Below are 17,994 nucleotides of genomic sequence, written 5' to 3'. Positions count from 1 at the left end.
TTTATAGGAATATAATCTTATTGTATTATATTGTCCCACTACCACTTCTTGAAGAATGACCAATACTTTTAAATTACTGACTTATACCCCAGTATTTTAATGTATCCTGCTGGTATCATTAATTGTAACTTCTCGATTAATTTTAGGACCATTCTGTCAAGTTGCATGCCAAAAGCCCTGAAGTAACTTAGGAAATGATAACTTCTGATTATTTTTCTAATTTTGTCAGAGGGCAAGAGCACTCACTGCAGAACAACAGGAACAGAGAGAGAGAGAGACAAAGTGAGAAAATACCTTTCCTGGGGGTTGGTCATGCCTTGATCCCTCCTCCAGGTATTCTGGACATGTGAGCACACACACTTGTGTTTCTCAAGCCACTGGATCTGGGACTCAAACGGTCCAGTTGGCAATATGGGATCCAGCCACCTTAATCACCAGGCCATGGGGTGGCTGTTTAACTTATTTTTAATATGGGCACTTCTCATTCAGTACCATATCTAGCTCCTACTTACTTAGGTCTGCTTGAATATCTTTTAATCCATAAAGCTACTATATACCTTTGTTAGATTTTTAATAAGGCACATCATATCATTTTATTATTAAAACTAGGTGCATTCATGTAATCACATTTTCTAATATACTGTTCTATTGATTTTTGTTTACTTATATCATAGACTATAATCTTTATGAATTTTTACTAGAGGCAATATTTTCCTTCTCTCTCTCTCTCTCTCTCTCTCTCTCTTTCTCTTTTTTTTACTTAGGTTTTTACCATAGGGCACATGTGCTTACTGGAGAAAGAAAGAGATAGAGACAGGGAAAGTGAAAAATCACTGCCCAGGGAAGATGGCCATGTCACATCCCTTCTCCATTTTCATCCTGGAATTTTGGGTACACACACACACACACACACACACACACACACACACACATGCGCGCGTGCCAGGTTTGATTTTCTCTTCTTTTTTTAGAGAAGGTTTTGCTACAGGGCACACGTGCTCATCAAAGAAAAGACAGAGAGACAAAAAGTGAAAAAGTATCCCCCAGGGAGGATGGCCACGCTGCAATCCTTCCTCCTCTATTCTCCTCTTGGGATTTTGGGCACTCACGCACACAAACTCAGCCTGAGTACTAAGCTGCTGGGTCCAGGACTAGAACCATAGGAGCTACATAGGAGCTCAGTGACATAACCATTACTCCATCTGATGCTCTCGCCTGGGGTGATTTTCAACCTGCCAGGTCTAGGCCTTAAACACAGTTGGCCACGTGCGAGTCCAGTGCCTTAACCACCACGCCACCTGTTGACCCCATTAGAGGTAATATTTTGATGATTCTCTTAATTTTTTTTTTCTAGTTAGACATTCATAACACTTTTAAATAATAGTTTTCTCCTTTTGTTGCCTTATGGAGTTGGCTATTAGTTAACATGACCTAAATTTACAATATAATGTCAAATTAAAAAAATAGATATACTATATTCTACTCTGTAAACATATATTTATATATACAAAAGCACAAGAACCTCAGAAGAAAATGGAAAAATAAAAATAGAGTAAATTTTTTCAAGAGAAGATTTTCTTCTTTATAAATATTTGAAATACAATGGCTTTCCACAATAAAAAAAATTATGTTGGAAGTAATACGCAGGAAATTGCCTACACTTCATGATTTTTGTTAAAAGTAAAGAGAGATAAGTAAGAAAGTCATAAAAACATGCAAGAATATTTAAAGGAGAAATAAATCTTACCATATGTGGCTATTTTACTTTTGCAAAGATAAAGCATTTGCCAGTTAGCAAACTCAAATGACCATTGCATACAGTCCATCATCTTCACTAAAGCAAATGGCAAGGAGTCCATTCTGTATTTTAGTATTTATATGTATTTATATGGCATTACTGTCATATAAAAAGGGCAAATTATACTTCTAAGAGTATTTTTTAAAATGCCATTAATTATGGTTTAATTATAAAATTCGTTAAATATGGAAACCTCATTAGAATCTCTAGGCAGGTTTTCCTGTCCTTTTTGCAAACACAAATTCAGGAACTTTGGAATTAAGAGCACACATAGGAATGATTTCCAAAAAATCTTCTGTACAACTAACAATCCAAGGCCTTCTTAGTGAGAAGAAAACAAACAAAAATAACACCCCAGTGCAAATGACAAAGTTGCGTGATATAAGTAAAACAAAAACTGAGAAATAATAAGAAAGGAAAATTATGAAAGAGACAGTGTCAAAAAGATAAAGATACTTGCATAAATACAGAAGTGAAAGATATGAGCATAAAAATGAAAAATTTCAAATAGAAACCCTGAATGAGAAAATATGAACAATTAGAAAACAATCAACGTTCTTCAAAAGAGGGCCTGTTTTCCCACATTTTCTCCACCACTTTTCTATTTTTTAGTTTGCCAGAAGGTACACTCTCTTGCCAGAGAAAAATAGAGAGAGAGAGAGAGAGAGAGAGAGAGAAAAGAAGAAGAAAAGACCACCCCCCCCCGGGACACTTTTACATCACAATGCCTTCTCCTTATGTCTTCTTCCTTTCGGGATTTTAGGCACATACGCACACACGTGTGGTATGTTTTTCAAGAACTCAAACTGTGTGGTCAGTCATGTGGGATCGAACCACCTTAATCACAAGTCCATGGGCTGGCCTCAACACCAGGAAGTTTTATTTTGCTAATATGATTATGTGACACCCAAGGTCTCTTTTTTAAGGTATCTGGCTTGGGAGAGAAACAGAAGGCATGGTTAAAGTATGCAAGAAAAGGATTACCTTCAAGTGAGGAGAAGAAGTGATTCAAACCTGTGAAAGTACCTAGTACTTGCTTTAGAATTAAGTACACAGCTACACTGAGTGGAGAAAGGAGCGAGGTAGAGGAAAGAACATGCCAGGGACAAGAAGTTATGATAATGTCAAGGAAGGGGAAGGAGACTGCTCAGATTTCTAAGTGGAGTACCTGTTGGAACAAAAGCAGGAATCCATGTATTTTAAAATAAATTAAGAAAACTCAGGACCAGCAGTTGGCGTAATGGCTATGTTGCTGGACTCCCATGTAGTTGACCACGGTTTGAGTCTCAGACTTGGTGGCTTAAATTCACCCCAGGCGCGTCTACGTGCGTGCCCAAGATCTGGAGAGGAGAATAGAGGAGAAGGGATTGCGGCGTGGCCATCTCCCCTGGGGGCATGATTTCTCTCTTTCTGTCTCTCTGTCTTTCTGGAGAGCTCATGTGCCCTGTAGCAGAAACCTCTCCAAAAAAAAAAAAAAAATCATAAAATTATTCATTTATTCACTTAGACCCAAGAATAGTGAAAGTGTAGAAAGCAAAGCAGTGCAACTACCTTATATGTTAAAGAAAACCGTATTTAAAGGAAGAGAAGTGGGACCAGCAGGTGGCATAATAGTTATGTTGCTAGACTCCCACATAGTAATCAAAGGTTCAAGTCCGGACCTGGTGGCCTAAAAATCAGACCAGGCTTGTGTGCGTGCATTCCCAAAATCCCGAGAGAAGAGCGAAGGAAAAGAGACTGTGGTGTGGCCATTCCTTCAGGGGCTGATTTCTCACTTTCTCTCTCTCTGGTGAGCACCCATACCCTATAGCAAAAAACAAACAAACAAACAAAAAACTCTAAATAAATAAATAAAAGAAGATAAGGAAAAAACATAGGTTTTTTTTGTTTTGTTTTGCCAAAAGATACAGGTGCTCACCAGACAGCCAAAAACAGAAACAGAGAGGCAGCAGTAACAAGCACCACTCAATGGAGCACGGCACAGTCATGCTGCATGTCCTTCTCATGGGCTTCCCTGTCCTGTTGGATCCGAGGCATGCATGCACACATGCCTTCGACCTGCAGGTCAGAGATCTGAACTACAGTCAGTCATAAGGTTACAAGGCCAATCCACGGTTAATACTGACGATTTTCTGCATGCTAGAGAGTGTGGAAAGCAGGTTGTCTTATAAGAAAAAAATGATTAGACTGAATTAGTGCAGTAAGAATACATGGGGTGGGTGGGGACGGTAGATGGCATGGTGGTTAAGGGTGCTGGACTCCCACATGGCTGACCACAGTTCGAGTCCCAGACGTGGTAACTTGCTTTCTCACTTTCTCACTTTTTCTCTCACTTTCTCAATTATTCCCTTTCTGGTCAAATTAAAATAAATAAATAAAGTTAAAAGAAAAGAATACATAGGACAAGAATCTAGGGTTGCTGAAGAGCTAGGGAAGGCTTTACTGAGAAAACAGTTGAGCTACAACTTGAAGGTAAACTAGGGAATAACTAGTGCACAAAGGCCAGAGACAAATTCTTTAAAGAAAAAAGCATGTGCTATATGAGCAAGGAATGACTCAAAACACACTGCACTGTGAGAAAAGAACATGTGATATAATATTGAAAACAAAATCCCTAATTTATTCCAGAAAATCCAGAAGCAAGGGAATTCAAAATGCACAGGACTCCTAAACCAAGCCAGTATACCTTGTGCGCACTCCACAAGGTGTGGCCAACACTGAGCGGTACCTACCCTCATTCCCTCCCCCAATTCTTTACTAATGATCAGTTCTCAACTTATTCAAGGAAGGTATGGAACACCCTGACATGAACTAACTTAGCCTGAGCAGATAAACTAGGAATTCTCTAAATCAGTTTTGATTCTTATGCCACATGGCCAGTGACTGATTTAGGGGTAACCACCTAATCGAGTAATCTAGCTGTGACCAACGAAAAGTAAACCGAAGTCTGCAGAATGCAACTTCCTGGCAAACTTTAGCTTTCCTGATTTAAAAAAGAAAAGAAAAGAAAAGAAAAAACAAGTTCAGCTACTCTTTACCAGTGACTTTTCTGTTATCTTTTTTCCTCTTAGAGTACAGGATGCCTGGGAGAAGACAGCCATCTTAAATTTCAAAAGTCCTGTAGAACTCTTGACAAAGATCCATCCCCTCCTTGCATCACTAAGCATGTGTACAAGCCACAAGGCTGCTGCTTAAGTAGGAAAACGAAATTCATTTGCCTAAGTCACGAACTAATATGGCACATGAACATGCCTGCAAGATCATTTCACTGCCCTAAGTGATAAAATCATAAGTCTTGATAATGTTTTGACACAAGTCTGGCAGAAATTTTTTTCTGAGACAGTCCAATGTCAGGGGAGGAATTAAAAAAGCCTATAAGCAGTACCTATAAGAGAAGCTGGGAAAAAAAAATTATTTTTCTTTTATGCCTCTACAAAAAAAGTAAAGTTGCAATTAAGACTGAGCAGAAGATGAAAATGCTGACATCTGTTGATACTTTGCACAATCCAAAATGCTTCAGAAAATTAAAAAGAAAGGAGACTTACATTATTTGGATTCAATAACTAAACCTTCACAAGCAGGTTACCTTCCAGCACATGCATATGGTCCACAAACATCCCGGTTTAATCTCGCCTTCCACACCACTTCTGCTTACAGTACGTTCGAGAACACAGGGAGTGGTTCACTGAGGCTCTTGCCTCCTATTCTCCCACGACGAAAATCCACCTTGAAATATGTTGCAGCTCTCCAAATATCCAGTTTCCTACTGTTTCCTGAACACCTACTCCTCATAATATCCAGAAAATTAACAACAACAACAAAAAAAGATAAAAAAACCTAGGTTCAGTTTTAGAAAAGCAATGCTCTCTATATAATTTTAAGGTCGGTGAATGTCTAATACAAGGCCCAGCACATCTGGGGTATTTCAAAAAAAAACAAGGAGTCCTCACAAAGCACATAAAAAATGAACATTATGGGAACCAGCAGCTAGCGTAATGGCTATGTTGCTGGACTCCCACGTGGTCGACTGTGGTTCGCGTCCTGGACCCGGTGGCTTAAAACTCATGCCGGGCGCGTGTGCATGCATGCCCAAGATCCCAAGAGGAGAATGGAGGAGAAGGGACTGCGGCGTGACCATCCCCCCTGGGGGGTGATTTCTCGCTTTCTGTCTCTATGTCTCTCTCTGTCTGTCTGGCGAGCGCATGCGCCCTATAGTGAAAACCTCTCCAAAAAAAAAATAAAAAGAAAGAAAGAAAAGAAAAATGAACATTATGAAAAAACTACGCATGAATTTCAAAATTTTTCTGCATCAAAAAAACTTACTTTAATTCCACTTTTCTGTGAATTTTTTGAAGTCTCCCTGCATTCCTTTTTTCTATATTTTTCAGTCTATGCCCTGATATTCACCCAACAAAAATCTCTTATTCTAAAATATTAGAGGTACCATTTTATATGCAAGACACTGCCCTAAAAATGATTCCAATTAGTGGAAGAGATAGACATAAGTACATAAATATATGATGTAAGAGTAATTTACAGTACTCAGGCTTAAATTCAATGAAGTATTTTTACACATGCTCCCTGAAATGTCGCCAAGAATGTTAATTATGAAAGTGGGGTTTTGGCTAAAAAAAATAATAATAATAAGATAATTGACATACATATCACAAAGCAATACTTTCAATAATTACCTACAATGTAGGTGAACAGTATTCATTTTCCAAAAAATTGGAAACATTTTCATTTCAACTGATTTAGACATTTTTAAAAACTGAACTTGCACAAATTAGAACATTACTTATTATCACCATAAAATAAGCCTGAGACAATATTTTACATTCTATTTGGCAGCTGATTTGAGCCTAACGCTACAGTCTGTACATGATATTCCTATTACAAGAAAGTGAAGTAGGTTTCTTTATATTGGTTACATCTGAAAAGAGTCAACTTTCATTTCTGGGTTTTCTTAAAGCAAAGTATGAACTCATGAAGGAATCAATCATGACTTTAGTTTAATTTTATTAAACTTTGTTCGTTTTCATTTTTTATATTTCATAAAGTACTTTCACAAGACCCAAGTTAAACAGAACCATAAATATATAAAATTAAATAGGCGTTCCAATACCAAGTACTATAGCAAAACCAGAAGTTAATGATTAGTGTGAGTGGCCCCTCTATGCAGAGAACTACAAAAATATAACCTGTAGGAATTCTATTTAGTAGCAAGGTCCTCCTGGCTCGCAAATGGCAGACTTCCCTTCTTTTGAAATTAATGAGTGGGAAGACTTAGTTAGAAAAGTCAGGGAACAAATGTGATATTGAATGGAGGAGATTTTTATACGTGTATAATTTATAAAAGAAACAACAACAACAAAAACGGATAGATCTGGTTACATGAAACTTTAAACCATTTGTATATTGAAAGACAACCCAGAAACTAGTTTTTTAAAAAGCTGTGATAAACGCAACACAGATTAATACATCAAGTATGTGCAAAGAAACATTAAGTCAAGACAAAACACCCAGACACCAAAAGAAATAAAAGCCAATACAAATTAAAAGTATTACTTTTTAGAAAACAGGCTCATTAGCTATTAGGAGTTTAAAAATTAGTTTTAAAAGCCTTGAAATGTATCATGCTTTTAAGACCATTCTGTAACCTACAGATATGTGCAATGATTATATGTAAATCATAAATTACAATAAATATTCAAAGAAAAAAAGAAATCTATGTATCAAGAGCCTTTATAATGTTTAGACTCTGTGTTCAGGTATTTTACTCTTGAGTATTTCCTACAGAAAAAATCCAAGACAACACTTTATGCAAAAAAATGTTCATCATATGGGGCAGGCAGGTGATATGGTAGTTAAGGCACTGGATCCCACATGGCCAACCGTGGTTTGAGTCCTGGACCTGGCAACCTACTTTCTTACTTTCCCTCTCTTTCTACCTCTCACTGGTAAAATTAAAAAATAGTCATAGTAAATAAAATTAAACAAATAATTCTTTTTAAAAAATGTTCATGGTGAAATTATTTAAAATACAACGGAATCTTAAATACCCTCAAACTATATAAATAATAGAACATTATATACTCAGTAATACAACATTCAAAATGTTTATAATTCCATGAGAGAACACAATACAATGGTAAGGTTTTATTTTTAACTATATTAAACTATATTTTAACTAATATGAGCTCAATGATGTAAGTAGTGGGGAAAAAAGGAAAAAAAATTTTAAAACTAACTACAGCACATACATGGATGAAGAGCATACCACAAAGCAAATGGGACTTTAGGATTGGTATTGTTTAAAATGACTGCTTTTAAACAATACCAGTCTTTCCCACTGCACTCTACTGGATATTACGAATTTTCTACAGGCTCTAAGAAGATGGGGTCTCTATAGCTGTCTACTGTCCCAGTGACTAGTGCTGTACCTGACATCCAATAGGAATTCAGAAGTGTCTGTGAATTAGGCCTACCCAGAGTCACACTGGAAATCATTTGGAAAGTCTCTGGGTTCACATCTACTTCAACATATGGGGTGCACCTGTGATCCTGGCCGGCTATAACATGAAGACCCCATCATGGGCACACCTCTTCCATTCTCCCTCTCTCACTAAATAAACAAACAGGGGGAAAAAAGGAAACGTCTGTTGAGTAAATTTAAAGCCAAAGGAAATATGACAAAAACATTTTACAGGAAAATTAATAGACACATATATAAGTAAACACAGTTAACTATACAAATATGTGTACAGAAATCTATCTATCTATCTGCAAACCAGAGCAGCGATATTCAAAAATTAAAGAGGGAGAGTGTAACTGCTTTGTATCTCTGCTTGTATTCACAAACACTGTAAAAAGCAGGGTAGTCTGAGTATAGCAGATATGGGAACAGCAATGCAATATCCAAAAACTCACCAGAAGTTTTTATAAGAATAAAATCAGGGATGTTATCATTTATGAACTACTGCTTTTTTTTTTCTTATCAATATACAAATTAGGGGATCAGCAGTTAGTGTAATGGCAGTCGACTGCGGTTCGAGTCCCGGACCTGGTAGCTTAAACTCACTCCGGGCATCTGTGCATGTGTGCCCAAGATCCTGAGAGGAGAACAGAGGAGAAGGGATTGCGGTGTGGCCATCTCCCCTGGGGAGTGATTTCTCACTTTCTGTCTCTCTGCCTCTGTCTTACTGGCAAGCGCACGCGACCTATAGCAAAAACCTCTCCAAAAAAAGAAAGAAAAAAATATATATGCAAATTAGCAAAAATAAGTCTTCATGAACTCTTCATAAAGAAGGCTTTGTGGAGAGTAGTATTACTTAAGAATGCCAACAACATCTTGGGTTTCATAGTGAAGATAAAGACTTAAAGCAATAGAAAAAGTCTATCTTTTCGTAGCCCACATTAGAAAAGCAGATAAATTTTGATTCTGTTTCAATCTTTATATCGTCTCCTTTTTTTTTTTTTTTTGAGAGGTTTTTGCTATAGGGCGCATGCGCTCGCCAGACAGAGAGAGACAGAGAGACAGAAAGCGAGAAATCACCCCCCAGGGAGGATGGTCACGCCGCAATCCCTTCTCCTCCATTCTCCTCTCGGGATCTTGGGCATGCACGCACACACGCCCGGCATGAGTTTAAGCCACCGGGTCCGGGACTCAAACCGCGGTCAACTATGTGGGAGTCCAGCGACATAGCCATTACGCTAACTGCTGGTCCCTTGTCTCCTTTTTTTAACTTTAATAATTTTAACTTGATCAGAGAGAGACAGAGCAAGAGCGTGAGAAAGTGAGAGAAAGAGAAGGAGAGAACGCACGTACAAGCCACCAGGTCCACGACTCGAACCACAGCGGGCCATGTGGGAGTCCAGTGCCATTAACCACCTGCTAACCCCATTAATCTTTCTATCACCTAAATCTCTGTTGCTTACATGCTTTTCTTTTATTATTTATCTATTTATTATAAATTTAACCACTGTATATCATTATGGGCCTGTAAAGTAAATTTTACCAGCATGAATACACTGTTTATAAGGTCAATCACTTTTAAATTCAATATCATGTCTTCATGTGTACAAAAAAAGGCGGTATTATGTATGTATGTGTATATGTATCTCATATGTACATGCACACACACATATATATTTTATGAGGCATCTAAATTTCCCAAATTCATTATCAAAAACTCTGGACACAGTGAAGCCAAGGATGGATTGATAATTAACATCAAGAGACATTAATTTGTCTAGAAAAATGTAGTATTTTAAACAGAAAACGTCTCTAAACTACCACTGATAAACAGAAATAATATCTCACTACATGTTCCCACAAACTGCAACAGTAGAAGTCACATTTCATAAATATTAGGAAAGAAAACTTTTTCCTTTATATTTATCTTTAGTACATATGAAAGGACTAGATAGGCAGTTGGGCCAAAGCTCAAATTCTATAAATGGATAAGGCTGTGCATTCCAAAGAAAACCCCCAACCTGAAAATTATAAAAGACAACCAACTAGAGTTATCTTTTGCATTTCCAATGGATGACAAACGACTGGTTCAAGTTTGGTACTCTGTGAATCTCCAACATACCCACTAAGGAGAGTAGAAGCTCAAACTCTTCAAGTAACAGACTGTCCCTTATTACGTCTTACTTTATACACAATAACGTGCTAAGGTTTCAGTTTAAGAAAGTGATAAGAATTAAATGTATTCCAAGAACTAGTTCTCAATAAAACCAGGTGTAGACATCTTGATGTTTGCTCTGCACCTGAAGAAAACGCATTCTGTATGACGTAGGGGAGCTCTAACTAATGCAATGTGATGTTAGAAGCACAGACATCCGTAATACGGACGCGGGCCCAGGAAAAAGGCTCCCTTCCTTACACATTCCCAGTTCCTTTCCCTTTATCTGAGAATGTCAATCATGGGTCTACTCAAATTATATTGTTAGCATTTTCCTGGGGAGGGAAAAAAAAGAGTCTTGAAAAAAACATATCCTTCCTATCTTCATGGCCAATTTTAAAACATTCAAAGTAATATTCCATTTGGTTGACTGAAGGGTAAGAGGGAACAAAGAGAGGGAAAAAGGACAGAGAAGTGAAATGGTTTATCCCTCCTCTGTCATTACTGTTTTTAACCTAACATGCCTCAAAGTGTTTAGCTCCATGGTGATGAGAGCAGGCGGAAAATATAGAAACACTGAAAGAACAAATTCTCTCAGAATATTTTAGGGTTTCTAACGCAAAGCTTACCACGAAATTACAGAAACATACAAGTAAAAAATAGAATCTTATAACTTAGTAATGGTGTAAGATGAACAATCTGTCCTTATAATAGCTTTTAGAAATCAGCTACATCCTCCCCTCCTCCCCCAGCACACACACCAAAATAAATCAATAAATGAAATTTTAAAATATTTTTAAAACTACATAATTTCCCAATGTAAAGAAAAGAGAAATAAACAAACTCATTATTTAGAGTGGACTGCAATAAGGGAGACTTTGCCTTCCCGAGGAATACTTGGTAATATCTAGAGACATCTGTGGTTGGAACCGAGGGTGTGCTGTTGCCAGGTAGTGGGCAGAGCCAGGGATGTGGCTGAACATCACACCATGTGACAGCTATCCACAACAAAGAAGAACTAGCTGGCCCCAAACTCCCAGAGTCATGAAGCTAGGGGGCTGATTTACAAGTGCCATCAACACTGAAATGCTAAGATTTATACTCACACAAGTTCCAAAACATAACCCTTATGTCAAAGCAATTGAGGAAAGTTCCAAAGATCTCTGTACTGCCCACAGACTGATGTGTTCAGTGGTTCTACCTTCACACCCAGGGTACATTCTCGAAAACTGCTGTAGGAAGAGAACTTGTCATTGACTAACTTATGAACTTAAAAGGAACACAGAATATGGGAAAATGCATGTGGTCGGCAGGTGGCGTGGTGGTTGGGGGCACTGGACTCCCACATGGCTGACCACAGTTTGCATCTCGGACCTGGTGGCTTGCTTTCTCACTTTCCTCTCTCTCATTCTCTCGCACTCTCTCTCTCTGGCCAAAGTAAATTAATTAATTATTAAAGCTAAATAAAATAATTCTTCAAAAAAATTTCCAAAAAAGGCGTTTCTAAGGATCATGTCTGCAAGTCAGGATTCCCAATCCAGAGACAATGGCCCCCATGGAATAGAGCCCAAGGGCGTCGAGAGTAACTGGAATAAGATTGTTGACAGCTTTGATGATATGAACTTCTCAGAGTCCCTTCTCCATGGCGTCTATGCCTACGGTTTTGAGAAACCCTCTGCCATCCAGCAGCGAGCCATTCTTCCTTGTATCAAGGGTTATGATGTGATTGCTCAAGCCCAATCTTGGACTAGGAAAACGGCCACATTTGCCATATCGATTTTGCAGCAGATCAAATTAGATCTAAAGGTCACCCAGGCTTTAGTCCTGGCATCCACTTGAGAATTGGTTCAAGAGATACAGAAGGTGGTCATGGCACTAGGAAACGACATGGGTGCCTCCTGCCATCATGCTTGCACTAGAGGCATCAATGTGCATGCTGAGGTGCAGAAGCTGCAAATGGAAGCTCCCCACATCATTGTGGGTACCCCTTGCCGCATGTTTGATATGCTTACCTGTCTTCCAAACATATCAAGATGTTCGTATTGGATGAAGCTGATGAGATGTTAAGCCGCAGATACAAAGACCAGATCAATGACATATCCCAAAAGCTCAATAGCAACACACAGGTGGTTTTGCTGTCAGCTACAATGCTTTCTGATGTGCTTGAGGTGACCAAGAAGTTCATGAGAGACCCTATTCGGATTCTTGTCAAGAAGGAAGAGCTGACCCTGGAAGGTATCTGTCAGTTCTACATCAATGTGGAATGAGAGGAATGGAAGCTGGACACACTGTGTGATTTGCATGAAACCCTGACCATCACCCAGGTGGTCACCTTCATCAACACCCGAAGGAAGGTGGACTGGCTCACTGAGAAGATGCACACCCGAGATTTCACTGTGTCTGCCATGCATGGAGATATGGACCAAAAGGAACGAGATGTAATCATGAGGGAGTTCCATTCTGGCTCTAGCAGAGTATCGATCACCACTGACCTGCTGGCCAGAGGCATTGATGTGCATCAAGTTTCTTTAGTCATCAACTATGACCTTCCCACCGACAGGGAAAACTATATCCACAGAATCGGCCGTGGTGGACGATTTGGCCATAAGGGCATGGCTACTAACATGGTAACAGAAGATGACAAGAGATGTCTTAGAGACATCGAGACCTTCTAGAACACCTCCATCGAGGAAATGTCCCTCAACGTTGCTGACCTTATCTGAGAGGGGTTGTCCTGCAACCTCGCCCCAGCCAGGGTTGGAGCATTTATTCAAAAAAGTGACATTTATTCAAAGAAAAAAAAAAAAAAAGAAATGAAATGACAAGATGCCCATCCCTTGGCTCCCTTCCCTCCCCCCTCCTGTCACTCCCTCAGCCCTCCCCAGGATTGAACCCTGTTTTTGTAAACTTTAGCTAACATAAAGTAAGGATAATATCTTAATAAATGAAGAAAATATCAATATAATGACATTTTTTAGGAGTAATGACAGGCAGGGTACAATTAATTTCCACTTATTAATCCCTGCTTGCTAAAAATCTTTCAAGATCTCCATCTCCTTGGAGTTTTAATTAGAGGCCTTGGGTAATCAAATGTAGTCTTTACTTCCATGAATTATATTTCCCAGACATCCATTCTGTGAACTGTTTTAAAGTCTGGGGAAAGGACAGTAGTCAATGCCAGTCTCGAGAGTCGTATGCTTTAGAAGAGGAGGACGAGAATGAGCAAATCAGTAAACACCATCAAGGTCAGACAGTGGGAAGTGCCTTTCAAGAAATTTAAATATGGGTAATATGGTTCAGAGTGGCCAGTTGCTACTTGTAATTGATTGGTCAAGAAAGGTCTCTGGGGCCAGTTCCGTGGCACAGCAGTAATGTGCTGCTCAAGAGAAGAGAGATTCCACACTGACAGTTAGGGTTCAGATTTCCAGCTGATCGGCCTGAAACATACTAGGCATGTTTGTGGTCAATCACCCAAGATCCAAAGAGCTGGGGGACAGGCAGGGACTGCAGCATGACCAGACCCTGTGCACAGTGCTCTTTTCTCCATCTATTCCAAGTGGGTGTGCATTCAATTGTGAATAAAGAAAAAAAATAAGAAGGCCTCTGTGGGAAGAAGTCACCTAAATGTCAAGGAAGAATCAACTGCAAAGAAGAAAGGACATTACAGATAAAGGAAAAACAAGTAGAAAGATGCTAAAATATGAACAAACTTAGCAAGACCTAGGCAGAGAACATGACTGGAGGAGAAGGGGGTGATGCTAGAGAGCAGGAGAGAGATGGGTATGGGCTGTGCCAAAGTTGGGATGCCCTGGTGACAGGACAGAGCTGGATTTCACATGCTGCAGCTGGAGGGTTCCATGTCCTTGACTCGTGACACGAATCAGCTTGAGAAGGAAATAGCTTGCATTAAGCTGGGATCAGCAGAGAGAGAGAAAAGTGGACAGAGGTGGGTATTTGGGGAGTAGAGACGACAAGGTGTGCTGCTGGAAGCATGATTTATAAACAGCATAATGATGGGTTTAGGAAGAAATATATCAAAGATAACTCCTTCATGTTTAGCATAAGCAACTGGGTAGATGATTCTCCTAAGGCATCGAGGGGAAGAAAAGCAGGTTTAGACAGTAGATAGAGTGACCGGCCATCCTGGTTTGCCTGGGGCAGAAGGGTTTCCTAGAATGTGGGATTTCGGATGTTAAAACTGATAAAATTCTAGGAAGCCAGGGTGAGCCGGTCATCCTGATGAAAATCCAGAGTTCTTTCCTGATTACATTAAATGAGCGATGTTTATTGGACATCTGTGTCCTGGAGATACAGGAAGGCAGTCAGAAATACAAACTGGAAGAAAATATGAGTTGGAAAATACTGAACTGGGAATCCACAGAGGCATATAGATATTTAAAGTCATGGAACTGTGTATTACCACTTCAATGAAGAAGAGAAGACAGCCCAGAACAAAGGTGGGACTTTTCTTCTTCATGGAAAATACATTTTTAAATGTCTACCCCAGTCCATTTTTCCATTTACAAACTCTCTGCTCTTCAGAATTAAGACTCATGTTTTGACTCTTGCATTCCAGTTCTCCTTAGAAAATCAGAAATAAAATGTAAAATGCATATTTCGGATATTTCCAGTACCTAACTTAAACTGCTTCTTAAAATTTTGGCCCACATCACAACCTTCCTGAGCCCCTCTTCTGAGAGTCACAGAGATGCCCAGTCGCTCAGAACCAGTTTATGTCCATCGATTCCCTTTATCTTGCCTGAAGTGTCACTGCAAAGAAATCCTTCACTATTGCTACAGCCAAATGTTTGTCCTCATTTCTCCTATTCCCAATCCAATTCCCCTTTTTTCTAATTATCTTCAGTAAGCATGACCCTCAATTTACACAAGAAAACTAATCTTTCACAACTGGAAAAGGGAATACTGAAGAAAATGAGTAGATGAAACTTTCTAAGGGCAACTTTCAGTTGACAGGGGCCCACAGATCAATTCACTAATCTCTTTGAAAAGAGTCTTAATACCCTTGGCTGCTACTTAACTGGGTACACTGGATTCACAAAAGGAACATTCACCCAAGTGACTCATCTGATGGCCTATTAAACTATGGGAGTAATACAATGTGTCTGGTGACCTATTTTAAGTAACCAAATAGAAACCTCCCAATTGCCCAACATGGGGTTGAAAATATCAAATATTTGCTGCTGATATCTAAATCTAACTCCATGTGGCCAATACAGGCAGAGATAATAAGAGAGTAAACAAAACTTCAGAAATAATCAAAAGAGGCCCTAGGGCTTGGAATGACAGCTGAATTACCTCACTCGCCTGTTGGACAGCTCCTCTGTAAGGGCAAGCATCCTGAGCTAAGGAGAACAAGAAGTGTCAAAGCATTCAGAAAGACAAAGCCATAGCCCAAGAACCAGGACCCCTCACTGCAAAGATCTCTCCCCTAAAAGATTAAGATATACTAACTAGGTCCAGGACGTTGACAGATGTTGCTATTGGCACTTAGGCCACATAACAGGCCCAGGTTTGATTCTCCACCCTAAACCCTGAAAAGTCAGCATGGTGGCACCTGTCTGTAGTCCTAACTACACTGGGGGCTGAGGCAGATCACAACACAGCAAAACTTTGTGGTGTTGTTGTTTTTCTTCTTCTTAAAAAAAAACAAAAAAACAAACAAAAAAAAACAAAAAAAAAACATAGAAATGAGTGTTTCAGAGAGATATAACTAATGGTAATTAATTAGTAAGTTCCAATCTGCTGTTAAATGGATCTATCATTATGGGGTCCCTTTGGAAGACAAAGGGAGCTGCCTTGAAAAAGGTGTCCTAAATCTTTTTACTGCACTTAAAAAATTAGAAACATAATAACTTCTGTAGGATAAAGTTCAACAGCTCATGGCCATGGTCACATAAAGTTTAACTGTATCCTATTATATCAGCATATAAGCATGGCTTTTTGTTTAAGTTTTATACTTAATTTTATACTTAAATACCAAATTTATTTTATGTCTATTAGGAATATTAGAAATATAAACATCCTAATGTAAATTACACTTAAAATTACACTGGTTCTCCTGCTGACTGAAAGTTGGTAATTGCAATTTTTTGTTTGTTTGTTTTTGAGAGAGATTTTTTTTGCTATGGGGTGTGTGCGCTTGCCAGAGACAGAGAGATAGTAAGCAAGAAATTATCCCCTGAGGGTATAGCCCTGAGGCAATACCTTCAATCCCTTCTCCTCCATTCTCCTCTTGGGATTTTGGGCACACGCACGTGCGCGTGCACGCACACACACACACACACACACAAACACATACCCACCAAGCGTGAGTTTTAAGCCACCAGGATCAGGACTCAAACTGCGGCTGACTACATAGCCGTCCAGCAACATAACCATTATCCTATCCGCTGGTCCTGATAACTGCATTTTTTTTTTTTTGAGAAGTTTTCACTACAGGGCGTGTGCGCTCGCCAGACAGACAGACAGAGACATCGAGACAGAAAGCGAGAAATCACCCCCCCAGGGGGGATGGTCACGCCACAATCCCTTCTCCTCCATTCTCCTCTCGGGATCTTGGGCACACACACACATGCGCCCGGCGTGAGTTTTAAACCACCAGGGTCCGGGACGCGAACCACGGTCGACTACGTGGGAATCCAGCGACATAGCCATTACATTAACTGCTGGTTCCTGATAACTGCATTTTTTTTTTTTAAGAGGGAGATTTTTCCTACAGGGTACATGCACTTGCCAGAGACAGAAAGCAAAAAATCATCCCCCAGGGGGGTAGCCACATCACAATCCCTTCTTCATTATCCTCTAGGGATTTTAGGCATGTATGCACCCACCCCGGCATGAGTTTTAGGCCATCGGGTCTGGGACTTGAACTGCAGTCAACTACATGGGAGCCCAGCGACATTATGCCATCTGCGGGTCCCCTGATACCTGCATTTTAAGGCTCATAAAACAACTCATATACACTAATTGCATCTAATATATAAATACCTTCTATTATCATTACACTTCTCCTCAAAGGATATAAATTAAAAATCAACTAGTGATAAAAGACAATTGTGATAAAAGACAATTTAATTATCTTTCAAAGTTATTTCAATTTTGCAAATAGCAGAAATACAGTGAATAAAATACTACTAGCAGACATTTTATTACATAATCAGGTATACAGACCTCTGACCTTATACTTAAGCCCAGGAAAGCTATTCAGACACAGGTGATGGGTACTGGCAGCACATACTTGCTTGAAACAAGAAATACCCAATTCATTTGGGTAATTTTAAAATGTCTTCTCATTGCTTCACCTTCCTGCCAATGAAATCTCTAAGTAATGCCTCATATATCTATTACATTTGTAGTAAGAAATTCATAACTTTATTATCTTAAATAATCATTGGTTTGTATTTCCTTTAAAACCATGTTCTGTGAAATCCTTATGGTCATACAAGAATAAGCAGAGCTACTTGAATAAAAAAGGCCATCTGAAAAGCAAAGAGCAACAGATACTGTGTGGGAGCAGAAATGGAATGGAAACTCCAAGCCCTTGAA

General features: G+C 39.2%; 1 protein-coding gene and 1 pseudogene across 7 annotated transcripts in view; one reads left to right on the top strand and one right to left on the bottom strand.

The window, feature by feature from the left end:
• The window catches only part of SIPA1L1 (signal induced proliferation associated 1 like 1), a 413,451-nt gene that overhangs the window by 176,838 nt on the left and 218,619 nt on the right, over nucleotides 1–17,994 (bottom strand). The gene's annotated exons all lie outside the window — the stretch shown is intronic.
• On the top strand, nucleotides 11,941–13,151 carry LOC102473149 (eukaryotic initiation factor 4A-I pseudogene; annotated as a pseudogene).

This window comes from Tupaia chinensis, unplaced genomic scaffold (assembly GCF_000334495.1).
Source record: "Tupaia chinensis unplaced genomic scaffold, TupChi_1.0 Scaffold145367_1, whole genome shotgun sequence".
In the NCBI taxonomy this organism is placed as follows: Eukaryota; Metazoa; Chordata; class Mammalia; order Scandentia; family Tupaiidae; genus Tupaia; species Tupaia belangeri.
Note: the sequence above shows the minus strand (reverse complement) of the source record. Positions and strands in the feature narration are given on the sequence as shown.